General features: G+C 44.4%; 1 protein-coding gene across 3 annotated transcripts in view; it reads right to left on the bottom strand.

The window, feature by feature from the left end:
• Nucleotides 1–12,906, bottom strand: part of LOC109888283 (MAGUK p55 subfamily member 6-like) — a 40,764-nt gene that overhangs the window by 20,352 nt on the left and 7,506 nt on the right. The gene's annotated exons all lie outside the window — the stretch shown is intronic.

The raw sequence follows: 12,906 nt of genomic DNA, 5'->3' as shown, positions 1-12,906 counted from the left end.
TAGCCCCTCCTTACACCAAATCCCCTCCTGCTGTTGAGGGTTTGTTTGAGTTCACATGCAATCATAAAAAAATTTCCGGACTCTTTCGGTTGCCCTTCGAAACTCCTCTCCCTTTCTACAGGTGACTGATACTGACACAAACTGATCTTAGATCTGTGTCTAGGGGACATGTTCATTCCATCTACATGCTACACAATTAGGTGGTCCTCCTGTAAGCCCCTCCCCTTCGCTCTCAATGCCCCTCCCCCTCTCACACAGCTGTAGATTAAGAGGATATGATCTGCAGTCCCTAATCCACTCCGCCCCCCTTCACCACCCATATTCCTCCCTCCCTCTTCCCAGTAAGCCCCACCCCCTCCCTATTCCCAGTCAGCCCCAACTCCATCCACAGCAAATCTGAGCAGGATTTTAATCCTACTGCAAAAACACAGGATTACAGAATCTACTCTGGATTCTCTCTTCCTCTCTCTCTCAGTTCTCAAAGTGCAGTACTCTCTATCACTGCGGTAGATCTCCAAAAGATGGTGTCTGATATATGCACTCAATAAAAACATATATATTATTAGGAATTAAGAACAAATTCTTATTTACAATGACGGCCTACCAAGAGGAACAGGGATGTCTAAGCATTAGAAGGTGTGCTCACAAATAGCGTTATACCAATGTTATATCAGCATTATATTAGCAATAAACAGGTGTTTGGACTGGCATAGAGTGTACCAGTGTTAATAGCAGATACAGGGGATCTCTTCCTCGACCTGTAATCATGGTTGTGAATGGGTTGTCAAGGTGGAACTGTAGAGACAAGGATACAGTCAGAGAGTGGTAGTAGCCAGGGGCAACACAAGGCTACAGTCAGATAGTGGTAGTAGCCAGGGGCAACACAAGGCTACAGTCAGATAGTGGTAGTAGCCAGGGGCAACACAAGCCTACAGTCAGATAGTGGTAGTAGCCAGGGGCAACACAAGGCTACAGTCAGATAGTGGTAGTAGCCAGGGGCAACACAAGGATACAGTCAGATAGTGGTAGTAGCCAGGGGCAACACAAGGACACAGTCAGATAGTGGTAGTAGCCAGGGGCAACACAAGGGTAAAGTTAGATAGTGGTAGTAGCCAGGGGCAACACAAGGACACAGTCAGATAGTGGTAGTAGCCAGGGGCAACACAAGGCTAAAGTCAGATAGTGGTAGTAGCCAGGGGCAACACAAGGCTACAGTCAGATAGTTGTAGTAGCCAGGGGCAACACAAGGACACAGTCAGATAGTGGTAGTAGCCAGGGGCAATACCGGCTTAACACTCCTGGCACATTCAGTACATTACACCCACACAAACGCTTGTTTATATACAAACAGACATCCTCTATAGTTATCGCTCTCACACACACACAAACACACAGATGCTTTTAAACATGGAAAGTGCATTCAAATAAACATGCATTTAAGACACACCCACACATTCTCATAGCCTAAACACAAACACATATAATACACACTCACAGAAAGCAAAGGACTTATAATGACACCTGTAGGATAAAGATGAGGACAGGTGGTGATCTTACCTGGTTTCAGCTTTACCTTCTATAACGGTATTTGAATGTTTGTTTTGCTAAATGTAATACGCTGTGTGTAACATCCATTTTTATAGTTTACTTCACTACTTGAGTCATCTCTCTCTGTTCTCTCTCTTTCTCTCCCCATGCCACTTTCCACACAGACCTAGCCCCACCCCTGTCACTCAAGGAGCGCATTTGTTGTTCCTTGAGCACGAGACACTTCAATCTGCATGGTCAATGCAGCACATGGAGACACTTCAATCTGCATGGTCAATGCAGCACATGGAGACACTTCAGTCTGCATGGTCAATGCAGCACATGAAACAATGTTGATGACAACGATGCTGTTTTCACTTTGCTTGTTAATATAAATCCACTAGCGTTTGTCTTTTCTTAGTAAGTTGGGCCTAAATCTTGTTAGCCGCTAATCACTAATTATCGCTAGCTAATACATGTACTAGCAAACATACAGGCAGTTATACAGCCTGATAATACCAATTTCAATTTTATATTTGAGATTCTTCAAAGTAGCCACACTTTGCCTTGATGACAGCTTTGCACACTCTTGGCATTCTCTCAACCAGCTTCATGAGGTAGTCACCTGGAATGCATTTCAATTAACAGGTGTGCCTTGTTAAAAGTGAACATGTGGAATGTCTTTCCTTTCTTAATGCGTTTGAGCAAAAAATAGTTAATTCTAACTATAGAATTAGAAAAATCATTCTATTTCATTCTAAGTCAAACAGCAAATGCAACAGTTGGTAGAAAAATTGGGCCTAGATTGTTTGCCCATATTGTGCAGCCCTACGTGGCAGTGTGGAAATGATCTCAAATGAGTGTAGGAAATACAGAAATGAATGAAAATTATTTGGGGTTGAAGTTGAATTGAAAAGTATAAAACAATCAGAATGCAGAAAGACCCACTGACATAATTTAGAATGTATGTTTTCCACGCTGGGGTCACACACTACCCATAAAGCAAATGTACAACTTTTATTATTTAAAAACATAAAATACCGTTATACCGTCAATTCTTTTCTAAATACTGTGATAAGATATTTTTACCATTTCCCCCAGCCCTAGACCAGGGGTTTACACAATCTGTATCTGACACACCTTCTCTCTCACACTCTTGCTCCCTCTCTCTCTATTCGCTCTTTCTCTTTCTCTGGAGGGTCATCTCATTCTTGTCCAGAGGAGACCAGACAAGGACAATGATCCCAGGTACTGATGGGGTCCATTGTTCCTTCAGCACGACTCTGAGGGCTATTGTGTCCACCGTCACTTAAGGACGTTGCTTACATCATCAGCCTGAATGTCAATTCATCAGAATGTAAATGTCCTCTATTATTTGAGAATAACAGGGAGGGTTATGCATTCAGCCTTACCCTAATCCTTCTCTTCTTCTATTCCTGCTCTCCTGCATCCTCCCTTCCCTCTAACCTCCTCCCGTCATCCCATGTCCATTGAGAGAGTGGTAAACAGTAGCTTATTAATAAACGCTACAGGTCAGCAGCATTAAGACCGATCCCTCCATCCCACGCAGGCAGCTCTGAATAACTCTGATGAGATGAAATGGGTTAGCAGACGAAGCCATCAAACAATTAAAATAATCACCCACTGCTTAGGTCTTAGCCATGGCAGCAAGTCTTAAGATTAGGGTTGCAAAATTCCAGAAATCTTCCAACCGGGACTTTGGGAAAGTTACTGGAATTTTCCAACCCTATCCAAGATGACCAAGGAGGTCAAACCCTACTGATGACCTTTGACCTTCAGCTCCAATCTGGACCACTGTGTCACAATATGGTCAAACAAGTACGGTCACCATAGAATTACAGCTAGTAAAGTCTTAGTTTTTTTGTACAAAAAGTAGTGCACTATATAGGGGAAAAGTAGTGCACTATATAGGGGAAAAGTAGTGCACTATATAGGGGAAAAGTAGTGCACTACATAGGGGAAAAGTAGTGCACTATATAGGGGAAAAGTAGTGCACTATATAGGGGAAAAGTAGTGCACTATATAGGGGAAAAGTAGTGCACTATATAGGGGAAAAGTAGTGCACTATATAGGGGAAAAGTAGTGCACTATATAGGGGAAAAGTAGTGCACTATATAGGGGAAAAGTAGTGCACTATATAGGGGAAAAGTAGTGCACTATATAGGGGAAAAGTAGTGCACTATATAGGGGAAAGGTAGTGCACTATATAGGGGAAAAGTAGTGCACTATATAGGGGAAAAGTAGTGCACTATATAGGGGAAAGGTAGTGCACTATATAGGGGAAAAGTAGTGCACTATATAGGGGAAAAGTAGTGCACTATATAGGGGAAAAGTAGTGCACTATATAGGGGAAAGGTAGTGCACTATATAGGTGGAAAAGTATCGCACTATATAGGGGAAAGGTAGTGCACTATATAGGGGAAAAGTAGTGCACTATATAGGGGAAAAGTAGTGCACTATATAGGGGAAAAGTAGTGCACTATATAGGGGAAAAGTAGTGCACTATATAGGGGAAAAGTAGTGCACTATATAGGGGAAAAGTAGTGCACTATATAGGGGAAAAGTAGTGCACTATATAGGGGAAAAGTAGTGCACTATATAGGGGAAAAGTAGTGCACTATATAGGGGAAAAGTAGTGCACTATATAGGGGAAAAGTAGTGCACTATATAGGGGAAAAGTAGTGCACTATATAGGGGAAAAGTAGTGCACTATATAGGGGAAAAGTAGTGCACTATATAGGGGAAAAGTAGTGCACTATATAAGGGAAAAGTAGTGCACTATATAAGGGAAAAGTAGTACACTATATAAGGGAAAGGTAGTGCACTATAAATGGAAAAAGTAGTACACTATATAAGGGAAAAGTAGTGCACTATATAAGGGAAAAGTAGTACGCTATATAATGGCAAAGTAGTGCACTATATAATGGCAAAGTAGTGCACTATATAAGGGAAAAGTAGTGCACTATATAAGGGAAAAGTAGTACACTATATAAGGGAAAGGTAGTGCACTATAAATGGAAAAAGTAGTACACTATATAAGGGAAAAGTAGTGCACTATATAAGGGAAAAGTAGTACGCTATATAATGGCAAAGTAGTGCACTATATAAGGGAAAAGTAGTGCACTATATAAGGGAAAAGTAGTGCACTATATAAGGGAAAAGTAGTAAATCAAATCAAATGTATTTATTATACTGTAAAATATAAACATCACTGCAGTGTTCCTCACCTGGCTTACTGTAAAACATCACTGCAGTGTTCCTCACCTGGCTTACTGTAAAACATCACTGCAGTGTTCCTCACCTGGCTTACTGTAAAACATCACTGCAGTGTTCCTCACCTGGCTTACTGTAAAACTTCACTGTAGTGTTCCTCACCTGGCTTACGGTGAAACATCACTGCAGTGTTCCTCACCTGGCTTACGGTAAAACATCACTGCAGTGTTCCTCACCTGGCTTACTGTAAAACATCACTGCAGTGTTCCTCACCTGTCTTACGGTAAAACCTCACTGCAGTGTTCCTCACCTGGCTTATTGTAAAACATCACTGCAGTGTTCCTCACCTGACTTACTGTAAAGAGCAAAACAAAAGATTGATTACTGTACTTCTATTTTCCATCAACCCTGCTTGTGGATTTGGCCACAGGCCCTCATCCACATCACAATGGATGTTTTCATTAGCCAAACATCTTGGGAAGAATCTTCGAGCATAGCGAATCCAGGCCTGACACTGGTCTGCCGTGATGTCATTGCATGTGTCATCCATGGCCTGGAGAAGGGTGTCTTGTTCTTGAGGGCGCCTATCATATACCTTCCACTTCCATGTGGAGAACAAATGCTCAATCGGGTTAAGGAAATGAGAGTTTGGGGGTAAGTACAGGGTGGTAAATTGTGGATGGGCCTGAAACCATGCTTGCACCATTTGAGCATGGTAGAACCTGACATTATCCCACACAGTGACGTAGGTCATGTCATCAGCTCTACAGACCTGATTTAGCTCATCAAAGACGGTTACATTCAAACAGCGAATCATGTAGCTGCCTGCAACTCAATATATAGAGTATATAGATTAGAGAGCTTTAGATGTTGTTCGACCAAACATTAGAATGGGCAAGATGAGTAATCTAAGCAACTTTGACCGTGGTATGATTGTTGAAGCCACACATGGTGATTCCAGCATCTCAGAAACAGCTGCCTTCCTGGGATTTTTACGCACTACAGTCTCTAGAGTTTACAGAGAATGGTGTGATAAACAAAACACATTCAGTGAGCGGCAGTTCTGTGGGTAAAACCACCTTGTTAATGAGAGAGGTCAGAAGAGAATGTCCAGACTCATTCAAGATAACAGAAAAGCCACAAACGCTCAAATAACAGCTGTTTAAAACAGTGGTGTGCAGAAGGGCATCTCTTAACTTACAACACCGTGAATAATTCAGGCTGTTGTGGATGCAAAAGGGGGTCCTACCCAGTACTAGATAGGTGTACCTAATAAATGTCAAATCTGAAAACATGGTCTGGAAAAGTGGTACATGGGACCATAGAAACAGTGTCTGATAAAGAATGATGATGAAATATTACATCCATAGATAATGTAGTCCGATTGGTTCATGTTCCACGGTAATTGGTGTCAATGGATCTCGTTATCCTGAAACTTTCATGATCTAAACATGGAATATTGTTAGTCAGTTTCCATAAAACTCTGCATTAAGAGTAATGCAACAGTTACTTGTAATTTTGATCAGTTGTATCAATTGATAGTTGGATCATTGTAATGAAATGAATAGACAGTCATCTCAGATGTAATGTGTCAATTGCATTTTGAAATGGTAATACTTTGATGTTATGTTGTGTCATTTTGAACAGGTTATTTTAGTTCAATGAACAAATTATTAGCTTTATGTGTATTATATCCTAGCAATTGGAAAAAAGTGTTCGAGTTTTGAAAAATTTGCATTTTGATCATTGGCTGTGAGTTTTGTGTCTAGAGTTTTGAAAAATTACACCAAGGTTCCGAAATTAGTGCCAAAGTGATTGTAAAAAACTGCAACAGCCTCATTATCCTCCACATACAACACCCGTTCTGCCAGTCACATTCTGTTAAAGGTCCCAAAGCACACAGATCCCTGGGTAGCTCGTCTTTTCAGTTCGCTGCAGCTAGCGACTAGAACGAGCTGCAACAAACACTCAAACTGAACAGTTTTATCTAAATCTCTACATTCAAAGACTCAGTCATGGACACTCTTACTGACAGTTGTGGCTGCTTTGTGTGATGTATTGTTGTCTCTACCTTCTTGACCTCTGTGCTGTTGACTGTGTAAAATAATGTTTGTACCATGTTTTGTGCTGCTACCATGTTGTGTTGCTACCACGTTGTTGTCATGTTGTGTTGCTACCATGCTGTGTTGCCATGTGTTGCTGCCTTATGTTGTTGTCTTAGGTCTCTCTTTATGTAGTCTTGTCTCTCTTGTCGTGATGTGTGTTTTGTCCTATATTTTTGATTTATTTTTAATCCCAGCCCCCGTCTCAGTGGGAGGCGGTTTGCCTTTTGGTAGCCTGTCATTGTAAATATGAATGTGTTCATAACTGACTTGCCCAGTTAAATGAAGGTTAAATAAAAATACAAAATAAATAAAGATGTGGCTCGTTAAGGGCTGGGGGTTGTGATAAACTGTGTGTGTGTGTGTGCTGGGGGTTGTGATAAACTGTGTGTGTGTGTGTGTGTGCTGGGGGTTGGATAAACCGTGTGTGTGTGCTGGGGGTTGTGATAAACTGTGTGTGTGTGTGTGTGTGTGTGTGTGTGTGTGTGTGTGTGTGTGTGTGTGTGTGTGTGTGTGTGTGTGTGTGTGTGTGTGTGTGTGTGTGTGTGTGTGTGTGTGTGTGTGTGTGTGTGTGTGCTGAGGGTTGGATAAACCGTGTGTGTGTGCTGGGGGTTGTGATAAACTGTGTGTGTGTGTGTGTGTGTGTGCTGAGGGTTGGATAAACTGTGTGTGTGTGCTGGGGGTTGTGATAAACTGTGTGTGTGTGTGTGTGTGTGCTGAGGGTTGGATAAACCGTGTGTGTGTGCTGGGGGTTGTGATAAACTGTGTGTGTGTGTGTGTGTGTGTGCTGAGGGTTGGATAAACTGTGTGTGTGTGCTGGGGGTTGTGATAAACTGTGTGTGTGTGTGTGTGTGTGTGTGTGCTGAGGGTTGGATAAACTGTGTGTGTGTGCTGGGGGTTGTGATAAACTGTGTGTGTGTGTGTGTGTGTGTGTGTGTGTGTGTGTGTGTGTGTGTGTGTGTGTGTGTGTGTGTGTGCTGAGGGTTGGATAAACCGTGTGTGTGTGCTGGGGGTTGTGATAAACTGTGTGTGTGTGTGTGTGTGTGTGTGTGTGTGTGTGTGTGTGTGTGTGTGTGTGCTGAGGGTTGGATAAACCGTGTTTGTGTGTGTGTGTGCTGAGGGTTGTGATAAGCTGTGTATGTATGTATGTATGTATGTAAGCTGTGTGTGCTGGGGGTTGTGAAAAGCTGTGTGTGTGTGCTGGGGGTTGTGATAAGCTGTGTGTGTGTGTGTGTGTGCTGACGGTTGTGATAAACTCTGTGTGTGCGTGTGTGCTGAGGATTGTGATACACTCTGTGTGTGTGTGTGTGTGTGTGCTGGGGGTTGTGATAAGCTGTGTGTGTGTGCTGGGGGTTATGATAAGCTGTGTGTGTGTGTGTGTGTGTGTGTGTGTGTGTGTGTGTGTGTGTGTGTGTGTGTGTGTGTGCGTGCGTGTGTGTGTGTGCTGGGGGTTGTGATAAGCTGTGTGTGTGTGAGCTGGGGGTTGTGATAAATTGTGTGTGTTGGGGGTTGTGATAAGCTGTGTGTGTGTGTGTGTGTGTGTGCGTCTGTGCTGGGGGTTGTGATAAGCTGTGTGTGTGTGTGTGCTGGGGGTTGTGATAAGCTGTGTGTGTGTGTGTGTGTGCGTGCATGTGCTGAGGGTTGTGATAAGCTGTGTGTGTGTGCTGGAGGTTGTGATAAGCTGTGTGTGTGTGTGTGTGTGCTGGGGGTTGTAATAAGCTGTGTGTGTGTGCTGGGGGTTGTGATAAGCTGTGTGTGTGTGTGTGTGTGTGCTGGGGGTTGTGATAAGCTGTGTGTGTGTGTGTGCGTGCGTGTGTGTGCTGGGGGTTGTGATAAGCTGTGTGTGTGTGTGTGCGTCTGTGCTGGGGGTTGTGATAAGCTGTGTGTGTGTGCGTCTGTGCTGGGGGTTGTGATAAGCTGTGTGTGTGTGTGTGTGTGCTGGGGGTTGTGATAAGCTGTGTGTGTGTGTGTGTGTGTGTGTTGTGATAAGCTGTGGTCAGGATGTAATTATGTGTCCAAAACAAACCATCAGCATCAAATGACAGGGCATTTTTGGTTAAATTATATTTGAGATTGTAGTGAAGTATGATTAAAAGTCACTCTGGATAAGAGCATCTGTTAAATGACAGAAATCAATGTACTGATGATTGGATAAATGTGATGGTTGTTGTTGTTCTAATGAATATTATTATTAATCTTCAAGATGGCAGTTTAATCCTCTTATCTAGAGGCACACAGTCTGACCTGGGGCTTGTGGCAGTGGCTGCTCGGTGTGTGTGTGTGTGGGGGGTGGGGGTGGTTTAGGGTTGGGATGGTTGTAGAGGAGTCATTAGAGATTGGCTAAACTAGCAGCCCCTCAACCAAATCCTCCTCTCTCCACAACACACACCAACCAACACACGTGGCATACCCCACTGTCCAGAGCAAGCTCTGATAGAATTGAATAACACAGTCTCTGAGTGTACAGGCTATTGTAGCGATGTTGCAGCAAAGTTCACTAATTGCTCCGCGCTACCCCAGGAGTCCTAGCAGCCAGCCTTGCTCGGGAGGACATTGTGGCTCCAAGGCAATCCGGGTTACTGGCCTGCTTTGTGATTCTCAATTGACTGAGAAAAACCCAGAGTGACGGCTATTACTCAGTCCTCTCTGCTTCCTTGTGCCTGGGAGATGGAGAGAAAAAAGTCCCTCTCACTTGTTTATGTGTTTGTTTGTGCGTACATGTTTATGTGTTTGTTTGTGCGTACATGAACGGATGTTGCCTTAAGATGCAGTGTGTGTGTGTGTGTGTATGTGTGTGTGTGTGTGTGTGTGTGCGTGCGTGTGTGTGTGTGTGTTTCATTTGATGACCTTTGAGGATGTACTTAAATGAATAGAGCATTCACAGAAACTGAGAATCAAAACACTTCAATGGAGATCAGTTTGTAACATTTATAGGATTTAGATCTCACAGTCTAGTATTTCTCCTCTCATAGGGGTCACCAGAGGTCACAAAAAGTGCTATTTTTGAACGATTCTCTGTGCTTTTAATACCGTGTGGACACACACACACTCCTGAATGCATAACACAGAGATGATCTGCTGTGGCGGTTTACACAAAAACAGACACTCTGATCCTTCATAATCCCTCCATCACGAGCTGTCCGTCATCTGGTTGCATGGCAACCAGGGGCAAGGGGAGGGCTCTGGTTGGTTGTTGGTTCACACCCGTCCCTGACCAGCCATCTTTGTATCTCCCTGATAGTGCTTTCTGTACTCTCTGATAGTGCTTTCTGTACTCTCTGATACAGCTTTCTGTACTCTCTGATACAGCTTTCTGTACTCTCTGATACAGCTTTCTGTACTCTCTGATACAGCTTTCTGTACTCTCTGATACAGCTTTCTGTACTCTCTGATACTGCTTTGTGTACTCTCTGATACAGCTTTGTGTACTCTCTGATACAGCTTTGTGTACTCTCTGATACTGCTTTCTGTACTCTCTGATACTGCTTTCTGTACTCTGATACAGCTTTCTGTACTCTCTGATACAGCTTTGTGTACTCTCTGATACTGCTTTGTGTACTCTCTGATACAGCTTTGTGTACTCTCTGATATAGCTTTGTGTACTCTCTGATATAGCTTTGTGTACTCTCTGATACAGCTTTCTGTACTCTCTGATACTGCTTTGTGTACTCTCTGATACTGCTTTGTGTACTCTCTGTGCTCAAAAGGATGGATTTTGTTTGTGTGTGTATGCAGCTGCCTCTCTCCTTGCTCTTCTCTCCTTCAGGGCCCCTTTTCTCTCATCCTCACGTCTTTTAAGTCCCAAAAGTGTGCTCTCGCTCTTATTCTCTACTTCTCAAGTGTGTGCACCCCCTCTCTTGTCTCCATCAAGGTCCTTTAAGTACTGAACAGCTTCTCTCTCTCCTGTGTCTGCTCTCTCAGTGTGAGTTCACCCCTTTCCTCTCCTCTCTTAAGACCTTATTGTGCTCTCTCCTCATCTCGTCTCCTCTCCTCTTCTAAGAGCTTACTCTATGCCCTTACCTCTTGTCCTCATCTTTTGTCCTCTCTCTCCTTCCTCTCTTGTCCACTCTCCTTCCTCTCTCTCCATCCTCTCTTGTCAACTTATTTTGTCCTCTCTCTCCTTCCTCTCTTGTCCTCTCTCATTCCTCTCTCTCCTTCCTCTCTTGTCCTCTCTCCTTCCTCTCTTGTCCACTTATTTTGTCCTCTCTCTCCTTCCTCTCTCTCTCCCTCTCTCGTCCACCTCTTTGTGCTCTCTCTCTCTCAGCTTCCCTTCCTCCTCTCTTTTTTTCTCCACTTCTTTAAGTGTTCTCTCTCTCCATGCTTTCCTTTCCTTCACTCCGTCCTGTCCTCCTTTACCTCGGCCGTAGAGAGACAGACCCTGGAGGGGCCCAGTGGTGTGGATGATTCGATGAGGAGGAAGAATTGCCCTAGTGGCTTTGCTGCCATTAACATTCTTCCAGGGGATATCTTTCACTCCCAATCAGCGTGCAGAGCCTTATTGTAATCTGCATTACGTAATGAAACCGGCCAGTAAGCCTCGCTCTTGCTCTCATTCTATCTTTCTCTCTGCTGTAATGGGCCAATTAGCACTAAAGTGACGGAAGGATTGAGTGGATTCAATGGAGAGAAGGCCGATATGAAGGAGGGCTGTGAAATTAACGTGCTGCTCATTAAAAACTGTTCCCAGGAAGTAGGATTGTAATATCCAGTGATCTGCTTGCATTGCCAGTAAAATGCAGGACAGTTAAGAACAAATTCAAATTTTCAATGACGGCTTATGCCGGCCTAACCTTAACTCGGACAATGCTGGGAAAATTGTGCGCCGCCCGATGGGAATCCACAATCACGGCTGTTTTTATACTCTACCAACTGCTGTCATCCTCCAGCCTCTCTCCTCTACCAACTGCTGTCATCCTCCAGCCTCTCTCCTCTACCAACTGCTGTCATCCTCCAGCCTTTCTCCTCTACCAACTGCTGTCATCCTCCAGCCTCTCTCCTCTACCAACTGCTGTCTTCCTCCAGCATCTTTCCTCTACCAACTGCTGTCATCCTCCAGCCTCTCTCCTCTACCAACTGCTGTCATCCTCCAGTCTCTCTCCTCTACCAACTGCTGTCATCCTCCAGCCTCTCTCCTCTACCAACTACTGTCATCCTCCAGCCTCTCTCCTCTACCAACTGCTGTCATCCTCCAGTCTCTCTCCTCTACCAACTGCTGTCATCCTCCAGCCTCTCTCCTCTACCAACTGCTGTCATCCTCCAGCCTCTCTCCTCTACCAACTGCTGTCATCCTCCAGTCTCTCTCCTCTACCAACTGCTGTCTTCCTCCAGCCTCTCTCCTCTACCAACTGCTGTCATCCTCCAGCCTCTCTCCTCTACCAACTACTGTCTTTCTCCAGCCTCTCTCGTCAACCAACTGCTGTCATCCTCCAGTCTCTCTCATCTACCAACTACTGTCATCCTCCAGCCTCTCTCCTCTACCAACTGCTGTCATCCTCCAGCCTCTCTCCTCTACCAACTACTGTCATCCTCCAGCCTCTCTCCTCTACCAACTACTGTCTTCCTCCAGCCTCTTTCCTCTACCAACTACTGTCATCCTCCAGTCTCTCTCCTCTACCAACTACTGTCTTCCTCCAGCCTCTCTCCTCTACCAACTGCTGTCATCCTCCAGCCTCTCTCCTCTACCAACTACTGTCATCTTCCAGTCTCTCTCCTCTACTAACTGCTGTCATCCTCCATCCTCTCTCCTCTACCAACGACTGTCTTTCTCTGGCCTCTCTCCTCTACCAACTACTGTCATCCTCCAGTCTCTCTCCTCTACCAACTACTGTCATCCTCCAGCCTCTCTCCTCTACCAACTGCTGTCATCCTCTAGCCTCTCTCCTCTACCAACTGCTGTCATCCTCCAGCCTCTCTCCTCTACCAACTGCTGTCATCCTCCAGCCTCTCTCCTCTACCAACTGCTGTCTTTCTCCAGCCTCTCTCCTCAACCAACTGCTGTCATCCTCTAGCCTCTCTCCTCTACCAACTGCTGTCATCCTCCAGC

This window comes from Oncorhynchus kisutch, linkage group LG14 (assembly GCF_002021735.2).
Source record: "Oncorhynchus kisutch isolate 150728-3 linkage group LG14, Okis_V2, whole genome shotgun sequence".
In the NCBI taxonomy this organism is placed as follows: Eukaryota; Metazoa; Chordata; class Actinopteri; order Salmoniformes; family Salmonidae; genus Oncorhynchus; species Oncorhynchus kisutch.
Note: the sequence above shows the minus strand (reverse complement) of the source record. Positions and strands in the feature narration are given on the sequence as shown.